The 10,793-nt window shown below is 49.9% G+C and overlaps 1 long non-coding RNA gene across 8 annotated transcripts in view; it reads right to left on the reverse strand.

Moving 5' to 3' along the window:
- The window catches only part of LOC104853892, a 75,125-nt gene that overhangs the window by 6,731 nt on the left and 57,601 nt on the right, over positions 1–10,793 (reverse strand). For 4 of the 8 annotated variants that reach the window (XR_004517667.1, XR_004517666.1, XR_004517663.1 and 1 more), the window contains exon 1: positions 705–1,891. This is a non-coding gene — a long non-coding RNA (uncharacterized LOC104853892). Of the gene's footprint in view, positions 1–704; positions 1,892–8,784; positions 9,004–10,793 lie in introns of those variants that run through there. The other 4 variants (XR_004517664.1, XR_004517662.1, XR_004517665.1 and 1 more) reach the window with 4 other exon arrangements.

Raw genomic sequence — 10,793 nt, forward strand, 5'->3', positions numbered from 1 at the left:
AGGATGAGGACATGGGGAATGGCTCCATGTTCTCTTTTTAGAAGCCCAAACACAGGTGATGTGGCTGGGACCTGTGGTCTCTGAATCACACCAGCATTATAAACAGTTGCACACATGTAGAACGTGCACAGGGATGGCAGCTCGGGGATACAGCCAGCCTGCTCACTTTTAAATTAGAGAGGACCCCATACACAGCTAGTTGTTGAGGTCATGGGGATCTCAGGTGACAAGCACACTGTACAAGAAGCATGATGAAATGAAAAGTAAATACATGGTGAGTTGTGTTCACGTCCGTGTTTTCCAGGAATCTGCTCATGCCTGAGATTTTATGTACATGACGCTATCACCACACATGCACATTGGACAGGATTCCACACATCTGCAATGTTGGAGATGTGGTGGGACCTTGCTATACGGCAGTTACAGGGGCCTTGGATAAAAGTCCCTGCAGCAATGAGGACAGGGTGGGGGCTCCACTCTCATTCATATCGTGCCCAGTGCAACATGGGCCCCAGATGGTTGCAGCAGGGGCCCGCTCACAACCTCGTTATACAGGGCTCCAAACATGCCTGAGTGCATCCTACTGTGTGGAGGAACCTACTTACACCTACATCATGAAGAGCACCACTCCCCCCACCCACAGTCAATCAGGATATGGAGTGAGATTCCTGTCACATCTACATTTTCCAGGTGTCCTCACTCACTGAGCAGATGAGATCCGGGGCTTTCCACTCACAGCCTGGGTGTACAGCGCTCCAAACTTGCCCGAGCTCCTGAGAACACGTGAGCACTGCTGACGTGGATATTCCAGATCTGGTCAGGACCTGGGTTGGTGCTGCTCATGTCATCATTTCAGAGGTTTCTCTAGGTGGCTTCAATTGTCGTGACGTGGAGGCCCTGGGCCACATCCTCCTTGTGACCCTGGGCTACACACATCTGTGAAGATCAGGGGAAAGGGGTTCTACTCACATCCATGTTATAGATGATTCAGCACAGAATTCAGGTCTACAGGACATGGAGACTCTGCTCACACCCTCCCTTAGGGCCCTGCATGTGTCTTAGTTTATCCAGATGCAGGAGGGCACTGCTTACCTCTCAGTTAGTACAGAGCTGTATCCCTGCCTGAGATGGTGTGTGTGTGTGTGTGTGTGTGTGTGTCTGTCTGGGGGATACAGGACAGGTGCACATACTCACCTACACATGTGTGCATGGATCGGGTTGCACCCGTGTTGCAGAGGGTTCACACACTTCTGAGATGGTCAAAGTAGGTGGAGCTGCTGTCCTGTCTGCAAGGTAGAGGGTTCCACATATGACAGAGACGGAGCTGCCTTGGTTGCGCTCTCCTGCTGTAGAGGGACCACACATGCCCTGACGTAAAGGACCTGGAGGTCCGCTCTTCACATGCACATTGCTCAGTTCTTCACAACTCACTGAGTGTGTCAGCACGTGTGTGTGGTGGCCCTGCTCACATCTACATTTCCGGACTCCCCACATTCTTCAGATGTCACAGCATATGTGCAGGCCTCTATCCGCTCTCCCCTAGTGGATTCTTTGACACGAGCCTGACGTGGTCTGCATACAGGGTGCTATGTCCACATTCAGGTCTAAATTGGCTCAACACAGAGTCTTGATATAGTAGGGACATGGGGAGGGGCAGTCCCCAAAGTCACTTTGTAGAGGGTTACCAAACACCTAAGGGTGTAAGGATTGGGTGAAATGTTTCTCACAGCACATTGTAGAGGTCTCCATAGGAATCTGAAAGTTTCAAGATGTGGGTGCCATGCTTCCTCTGCCCTTGGAGAGAGCTCTCAACCACAGCAGTTTACACAAGGGAAGTGTGTTCACTTTCCCATTGTCTTAGGCTCTTTGCTTCAAGAAATGATCACCACCTGGCTGGGCTGCACCCTTCCCTGAATTTGTCCAGACAGGAGAGAGATCGGCCCACAGAGAGTGATGTATATGTCTCCACCTGCCTGAGTTGGTTGGCTCTGTGTGGGGGTACTGTGCCTCCTGCCTGGTAGAGGGTTCGAACATACCTGAGGTGTTGGACAAATGGGCTGCTCTGTTCATATTCCATGTTGAAGAGGGCTCCACATGCATAAGAGGAGCACAACACTGGGATGCCTCTGCTCACAACCACACCTACCTGAGAGGGTCAGGGAATGGTGGGCTTCTTCTCACATCCACCCTGTAGAGGGCTCCAGGCATGATGCAGGTGTCCAGGGCATGTGGGGTCTGCTGACCTGGTATCAGGACCACACATATCCTTGACTGTCAGTGTGTGGAAGGGCTGTGCTCACGTTCATGTTAACAGGGCACAACCAATGCCTGAGGTTGTCGGGACATGGAGGAGGCTCTGCTCACAGTCACACTGTGCAGGGTACCACATATGCCTGAGCTGGTCAGACAGCAAGACGCTCTGGTCAGGTCCACAGTATAAGGGGTGCTTGCACATGTACAATGCTTAAGACAAGGGTAGTGTTCTGGTCACTTTCACATCATGTAGGGTTCTGCATATGCCTGATATAGTCAGGACATGGTGGGTTATGGGAAGTTCTACCTACAGTCACGTTGTACAGGGCTGTGTGAATAGTCTTGGTTGTCACAATCTGGGGAGCTCTAGGTATATCCACATCGTACAAGGCTAAACACAGGTCTGAGGACATCAGGACATAGACTTGGGTTCCTGTTCACATACACATTTTATAGGGCCCCACCTTCCAGATGGGATCAGGACACAGGGAATGGCTCCATGTTCTCTTTTTAGAGGCCCAAATACAGGACATGTGGTTAGGACCTGGGGCCTCTGATTCACAGCTGCATTGTAAACAGTTGCACACATGCAAAATGTGGATGGGATGTGGGGTGCTCCTCTCTCATTCCCACTTCTGAGGAATTCACATACCCAATGTGGTCACACCACTGGGCAGTGCTCACATCCGTGTTGTAGAGGATCTACCACTGGCTGACATGGTCCAGACTTAGAAGAGAAAGCTGAGATCACTTCCTCCATGTAACAGAGGACTCCAACCCCTTGAGGTGGTCAGCATATTTTGGGCTGCACATGCCAATGTTGTTAGGGATCCACACAAGCCTGGGGTTGACAGGACATGAGGAGGCGCTGCTCACATTCCCAGTGTATAGAGTTCCACAAACCACTGGGCTCCTGAGGATGTGGGGTGCTCTGTTCACATTCCCGTTGAGGAGGGGCTCCAAAGTTGTGAGGTGTGATGATGGCATGGGAGGTGGCACTGGTCATAGCCATGTTGTAGAGGCTTCTATGGGCCTGCATTGTTTGGAAAATGGTGAGTCGCTTGCATCCTCCTGGCATAGGGCACCATTTGTGTTGGCTCCATGTGCAACATGTTGGGCTCTTTTTTACCTGATTTAGTAAAGAGCCCACACACCCGAGTAGGTCAAGAACTGGAGAATCTGCACTTCCACATTACAAGGCTCCACCAGTGCCTGGGGTCGTCAGGACATGGTGGGTTGCCCCTGCTCCCATGTGTATTGTGCAGTGCCACTCACCTTGCTGAGATAGTCAGAACAGGAGTGTTTATGCTCACAGTTTTGTTGTAGACTTCACACTGTGACCCTGGGGATTGGATTCACGGTCATTGCAGAAGTCATCAACAATTCTGAGCAGGTGGGGACATGGTGGGTGTTCAGGTCAGGTTCACATTGTCCAAGGCTCTGCACACACCTCAGGCAGGGGTGACAGGTCAGGGGGATGCAGGCAGCCCTGCTCACATTTATATCAGACAGGACCCCAGATACAGCCACTTAATAAGTTCATGGGGATCTCAGGTGACAACCACTTTGTACAGGGATCACGATCAAATTAGAATTAGGTACACAGTGAATTCTCACATGTATCTTCTTCAGTATTCTGCTCATGCATGTGATTTTCTGAACATGAGGCTATCATCTTCCTTGCACAATGGGTAGGACTCCACATTCCCGAGATGGATGAAATGTGATGGGCATCTGGCCATGAGGATGTTATAGAGACCTGCTGTGTATGTGTACAACAACGACGGCAGTGTGACACCCTGCTCTCAGCCTCATTATACTGGGTGACATGGGTCACAGATCATCTCTATGATGTGTACCAGGGGGCTTCTCACATCCTGGTTGTACAGTGTTCCACACATGCCTGAGTTCATCCTTGCGTAGGGGACCCACCTCATATGAACATCATACAAGCTGCGTCCTACATTAGACAATCACAACATGCGGGAGATTCTGGTCACATCGACATTTGCTAGGTGTCTTTGCACACCCGGGAAGTTCAGGGTACTGAGGTTCTGCTCACACTTTGGTTGTGTGATGCTCCACATTTGCCTGAGTTAATTGGAACATGGTGTGCCCTGCTCACATGCATATTGTAGATGTGATCAGGGACACACTGCTGCTCATGTCATTGTTCAGAGGTTTCTGTGGGTGGCTTCAGTTGTCATTGGGTAAAAGCCAAGGCCACGTTTGCATGGCCCTCGGCTATGCACATCTGAGAAGGTCAGGAGAAAGGTGTTCCACTCACATCCGTGTTATAGAGGATTTAGCACATAATTCAGATCAGCAGGACCCGGAGGCTCTGCTCACATGGTCCCTCAGGGCCTCACATGTGCCTGAGTTTTTCAGGACACAAAAGGGCGATGCACACCTCTCATTTTGACAGAGCCTCACAACAGAGATTGTGAGCGTGTGTTTGCATGCATGTGTGTGTGCAGAGGACAGGAGGGTGTTGGGTAAACACTCACCTTGTAGACGATTTTGTGTTTGCCTGAGGGCTGCCAGCTTTTGGTAACTCTGATCACATCTTTGTTGTGTGTTGATCATGTGTGGGATCCTCACCACAGGTGCACGTCTTGGTCACACCCATGTTGCACAGGTTTTGCACACTTCCGGCATGGTGAGAAGGAGTTGGGGCTCCTTTCCTGTGCCCAAGGTAGCAGGCTCCACATGTGACAGAGACGGAGCTGGCTTGCTTGTGCTCTCCTAGTGTAGAGAGAGCACATATGCCCTGATGGCAGGACATGGAGGGCCGCTCTTCACATCCATGTGTCTCAGGTCTTTGGAAAGGCCTATGTGTGTCAGGAATGTAGGTGGTGGGCCTAGCTCACAGATACACTGTACAGGGCTCCCCATGTTCTTCAGATGTCACGATGTATGTGGGGACATCTGTCCACATTCCCCTAGTGGATTCTTCCACACGAGCCTGACGTGGCCCACACATGGGATGCTCTGGCCTCCTCCAGATTGGATATCGTCCCAGAGGCCAGAGGTAGTCAAGACATAGGAGGGGTTGTTCCGTCTGACCTTTATAGAAGATTCACCAACCCCTGAGGTTGGGAGGATGTGGTGGTGTGTTTTTCACAGTGCTTTGTAGAGGTCTCCATGGGTATCAGAGTTTCAGGACGAGGGGCCTGTGTTTCCATTGTCCTTGGAGAGTGCTCAAAATCACAGTACATATTTGCGCATGGAAAGTGTGTTCACTTTCCCGTTGTCTTAGGCTCTATACTTTGAGAAATGATCCCCGCCTGGCTGGGCTCTTCCCTGCTAGAATATGTCCAGACAGAAGAGCGTTCAGGCCACATAGAGTACTAAGCAGGGCTCCCCAACAGCCTGAGGCTTCTGCCTGTGGAGCTGTACCCATTTCCTCATAGAGGGATCCACACATGCCTGAGGCATAGACAGAATGGCCTGCTCTGTTCATTTTCCATGTTGAAGAGGGCCCTGCAGGCATGAGATGAGCACAACACAGGGATGGCTCGGCTCATGTCCACATAGCATAAGGTTTGCACATAGCTGAGAGGGTCAGGAAGTAGTGAGCCCCTTTTCACCTCTACCTTGAAGAAGCTGGAAGCTTGACGCAGTTGTCCAAGGAATAAGGGGTCTGCTGACACCTTCGTTGTAGCAGCACCACACATACTTGGGATGGTCAGTGTGTGGCAGGGCTGTGCTCACATTCGTGCCATCCAGGGCACCACCAATGCCTGAGGTCATCAGGACATGGGAGGCTCTGCTCACAATCACAGTGTGCAGGGCGCCACGCGTGCCTGAGTTGTTCAGGACAGAGAGAGGTTCTGCTAACACCCACTTGGTAAGGGGCTGCTTGCACACCTGAGGTGCTTAAGACAAGAGTGGGGCTCTGGTCCCCTTTACATTGTGGAGGGCTCTGTATATGTCTGAGGTAGTCAGGACATGGGCAGGGATGTACAGTCAAGTTGTACAAGGCTCCATGGATGGGTTTGGTCATCATGACCCAGGGAGCTTATTTACATCCACATTGTACAGGGCTCCACACAGGTCTGAGGACATGAGGACGTGGGTGGGGTTCCTGTTCACACACACATTTTATGGGTCCCCACCCTCCAGACAGGAAGAGGACATGGGGAATGGCTTTGCTTCTGTGTTCCCTTTTTAGAGGCCCACACACAAGTGATGTGCTCAGGACCTTGGGTCTCTCATTCACAGCTGCATTATAAGGGGCTGCACACATACGGAGTGAGGATAGGATGTGGAGTGCTCTGCTCTCATCCACACCACTGAGAAATCCTCATTCCAAACCCATGTGGTCCAGCCAGTCCAGGGATATAGAGAGCTCCACCACCAGCTGGGGTGGTGCAGACTTAGAAAGCTCACGTAGTTTCCTCCTTGGAACACAGGGCTAAAAATCCCTGAGAGGGTCAGCATGTAGCTGGGCTGCTCACTTCCACGTTTTCCACGGTTTCCCCAGGCCTGTAGCGGACAGGACATGCAGAGGTTCTGCTCATGTTCCAGGTGTACAGGGTTCCACCCATGACTGAACTCCTGAGCACATGGGGTGATCTGTTCACATTCACATTGAGGCTGGCTCCACACTTGGGAGATGCAGAGACTGTGTGGTGGGGGACACTGGTCATAGCCGTGTTGTAGAGATTTTCCACAGGCTACACTGGTCTGGAAATGAGTGTTCTCGGTGCACAGGTCTCCTCTTTTTTTTTTGTACCATGAATTAAACTCAGGCCCTTGGGCTCGTGAAGCAAGTGGTGAAGCACTGAGCTGAATGCCCAGCATAGGTCTCATTTTTTTTTTTTTTTTTTTTTGGAGACAGCATCTCACTATGTAGGTGAGAATGACCTGGAACTCACTATGTAGCCCAGGCTCGTCTCAAACACATGCGATCCTACGGCCTCAGCCTCCCAAGTGCTGGGATTACAGGTGTGCAACACCACGCCCGGCCACATCTCCATTTTTAATGGTGATGCATATAACACATAGGGGCTCTGTTCTAGTTGAATTTGTAAAAGGCCCACATGCCTGTGAGGTCAGAATTGGAAGCTCTGTCTGGTCTTTCACATTTTGCAGGGCTCTAACCGTGCCTGAGGTCATCAAGACAGGGTGAAGTGCACCTGCTCACATGTGTCTTGTGCAGTACTGTACACATTGCTGGGAAGGTCAGGACAGGCATGTTTATGATCACAACATTGTTGTAGACTTCATGATGTGGGGCTGGGGGCTACATATATATGTACGTAGCAAAAGTCACCAGACAGGTCTGGTCAGGTGGAGAGATGGTGGGTGTTGAGGCCAAGTTCACATTGTACAAGGTTCTCCACATGTCTTGGACAGGGATGACAGGTCGGGGGATGCAGGCAGCCTGCTCACTTTTCTTTAGAGAGGGCCCCATATACAGCTAGTTAGGGAGGCTACATACCTGCCCTAGATGGTAAGCATGTGTGTATGTGTTCTTGTGGCTTGAGGGCATATTGAGCTCACACTCACCCTGAAGCATTATTCACACTTGTGTGCGATAGTCAGGACATTGTCTTCTCTGTTCATGTCCACATTAAGGAGGACTCCACACAGGGGTGTGAGCACTGGCACAAGTCTAGTAATATCCCTGCTTGAGAAGCTTTCCACCTCTGAGACTGTGAGAAGTCAGTGGGCCCCTGTCCTCCCCACCTGGGGAAGTCTCCATATGGGACAGAACGGAGATGCCCTCTGGGTGCTCCATGTTCTTCCATTTGCACAGAGATCATACGTGCCCTGAGTCAGCAACATATGGAGAGCTGCTCTTCACGTTCACATTGTTCAGGTCCTCACAAGTGCCGGACATTTTAGGATATGGTGCGGCCTGCTCATGTCCACATTTCACAGCAATCCCCACCTTCCTTAGCAGGTAAATCAGGATTTATGTGAGGGCATCTGTTCACATTCACCCTGTGACTTACGTAGTCCTGATACTCCTGAGATTGTCAGGAGGTGGTGCACTCTGACAACATCCAGGCTAAAGTGGGATTCACTGAGGCTCTAAGGAGTATTAGAACTTGAGATAGGCTGTGCTCTGTGTCACTTTATAGAGGGTTCCACAAATACCTGAGGATGTTAGGACCGAGGCACATTTCCCACACTATGGTGTAGAGGTCTCTACAGGTTCCTGAGGGGCAGGACGGGGGGTTATGCTCACTTTCCCTTAGGAGAGGGCTCACAATCACATTAGAAGTTGGGATATGTGCACGTGCCCCATGGATAAGGCTGTTTACCTTCAGAAATGGTAACCTAGGGAGGGCTGAATTGACAGCCATGTTGTATAGAGCTCTACATATACCTGAAACTTTTGAGACATGGGAAGACACTGCTCACTTAGAGAGTTGTCCAGAATTGCCTGTGTGTTGAGTCTTTGAGCAAATGAACCACTCTATTCACGTTCCATGTAGGAGAGGTCTTCACACAGGCATGTGGTGATCACAACATGGGCATGGCTCTGCGTACATCATGGTTTAGAAGGTTTGCACCTACCTGAGTGGGTCAGGAAAGGGTGGTCCTCTTTTCATATCCAATTTCTAGAGGGCTCCATACACAATGGAGACACTGTTCATGAGGGGCACTGCTGCCCTTCTCATTGTAGGTGGACCGCACATAGCTGGCATTGTCAGGACAGGGAAGGGCTCTTTCAACATTCCTGTTGCCCAAGGCTCCATAGATGCCTGTGGTGGTCAGGACACGAAGGTGCTTTATCTATTTGGTACAAGGGATGGAACTCAGGACCTTGTGGTTGTGAGGCAGTCAGAGGAACCCCTGTACTAAATCCTCAGCCCTAGGGTGCTGTACTTTTAACCATGTAGTACAGGGCCCCACATGTGACTGCAGGGCTCAGGACTTTCAGAGGCTCTGCTCACATTCACAGTGTAGAGGGATCCAGACACACTTGCATTTGTCAGAAGTAGTAATTCCAGGTCAAACCCATGTTTTTGAAGTTTCTGCTCAGGCCTGAAATTATCAGGATCTGTGACAATTGGGTCTATGCTCAAATGTAGGTTTTTGAATGTTCCACCCCCTTGAACTGTTAGTCTATTTTTGCTGTCTTATCACGTACTTGTGGTAGGTGACTCAAACACCTGACGTGAGACACATGGGGAAGTTTTGCTGACCTCATTGTGAGAGCTCTCCACACATGGGTTACATAGAAAGCACATGAGGGGCTCCACTCACATCGTTTTTTACCGAGTTCCATATGGCTGACAAGGTCAGATACAGTGTTTCTTTCCCCTTTCTGTGGAGTGCTTTGGTCTGCAGACACTGCAGGCTGCCAAGTCATCGTGAGGAATTTCAGTCTCCTGTTTGCTGAGCTGTGTTGGGATTGTGGCTTATTTGCAGAAGTTCTCTTTTTAAGTCATCCTTGATCAAGATGTTTGTTCTGGGATGGCGACATTGCTTTTATGGTTGCTCCCTGCCTGAAGTTTGTTCCCCTGATAGTGATCGGAATGTGCTATAGTCGTGATCTTGTAACTTCTTGTTTCTGTCGAGTTAATATAGTTAGCAGGATATATAAAGGAAGGTTTTTTGTAAAAGCTTTAGACCTTCTCCCAAGATAATAAAGAAGCTTCAGAAGGATCCTGAGTGTTGCGTGCTTTCTTGCTGGCAAGCGGCTCGCGACAACTGGTGCCGAAACCCGGGACGCTGGGAATAATCTCAAGACAACAGATCCAGGCATCGGAGAAGGTCCCTGTGCTGAACAGGAGGATTCAGAACTGAGGCGACCTGCATAAGGAAGGTAAGTTATCCTGGAGAATGGGGGCAATGCAGTCCTCTCCTTTTTTGAAAATCCTGAAGAAATTATTGAAGATCCAGGGGCTATCCCTCTCAGATTCTTTTCAGCAGCGATTTCTGAATGACATCCAGGCGGCAGCACCTTGGTTTGAAACATCAGGAAAGGTAACTAGGGAGGCTTGGAAGGAATTGGGAGCCCAATTAAAGATTCTAAGAACGGAGAAGAAGTTAAGGCCAGGAGTTTATTCTTTATGGAGAATTATTGATGCATGTTTTGAGGATGAGAGGTGTTCAGATGTGTTAAGAGATGGACAACTGGCCCTCGAACAGCACCAAGATAGCTTATCAGAACCAGAGCAGGATAAGAGAAAAGACAAGTTGCCCAGTAGACAGGGGCAAAATGAGGAAGCTCCGGATACTCACAACCAGGGGTCCGGAAGCCCAGGGGGGGAGAAAAGGTTGTATCCCTCCCTGGCCAGGTTTAGAAAGTCATATAAAGATATAAAAGTAGAAGCTCAAATGCAAGCTTTAACTTTGAATTCTTCTACTTCCTCATCCTCAGCCGAGGAGGAGGAAAAAGAAGAAAGGGGAGACAAAAGGAAAGAGGAAAGGTGTCGTCCCTCACTAAATAGGGAATTAGGGTTCAGGGAAGCGCCACCATACCTCGCTGAAACTGTGTCACCATCTGGTGGTAGTTCCTTTATAACAAGGAAAACCCGTTGCGCCCTTGTTTCAGCGTTTCCTGTTTTTGAGGATGC

The sequence above is a fragment of the Fukomys damarensis genome, unplaced genomic scaffold (assembly GCF_012274545.1).
Source record: "Fukomys damarensis isolate Sample0158 unplaced genomic scaffold, DMR_v1.0_HiC HiC_scaffold_17, whole genome shotgun sequence".
Classification (NCBI taxonomy): domain Eukaryota; kingdom Metazoa; phylum Chordata; class Mammalia; order Rodentia; family Bathyergidae; genus Fukomys; species Fukomys damarensis.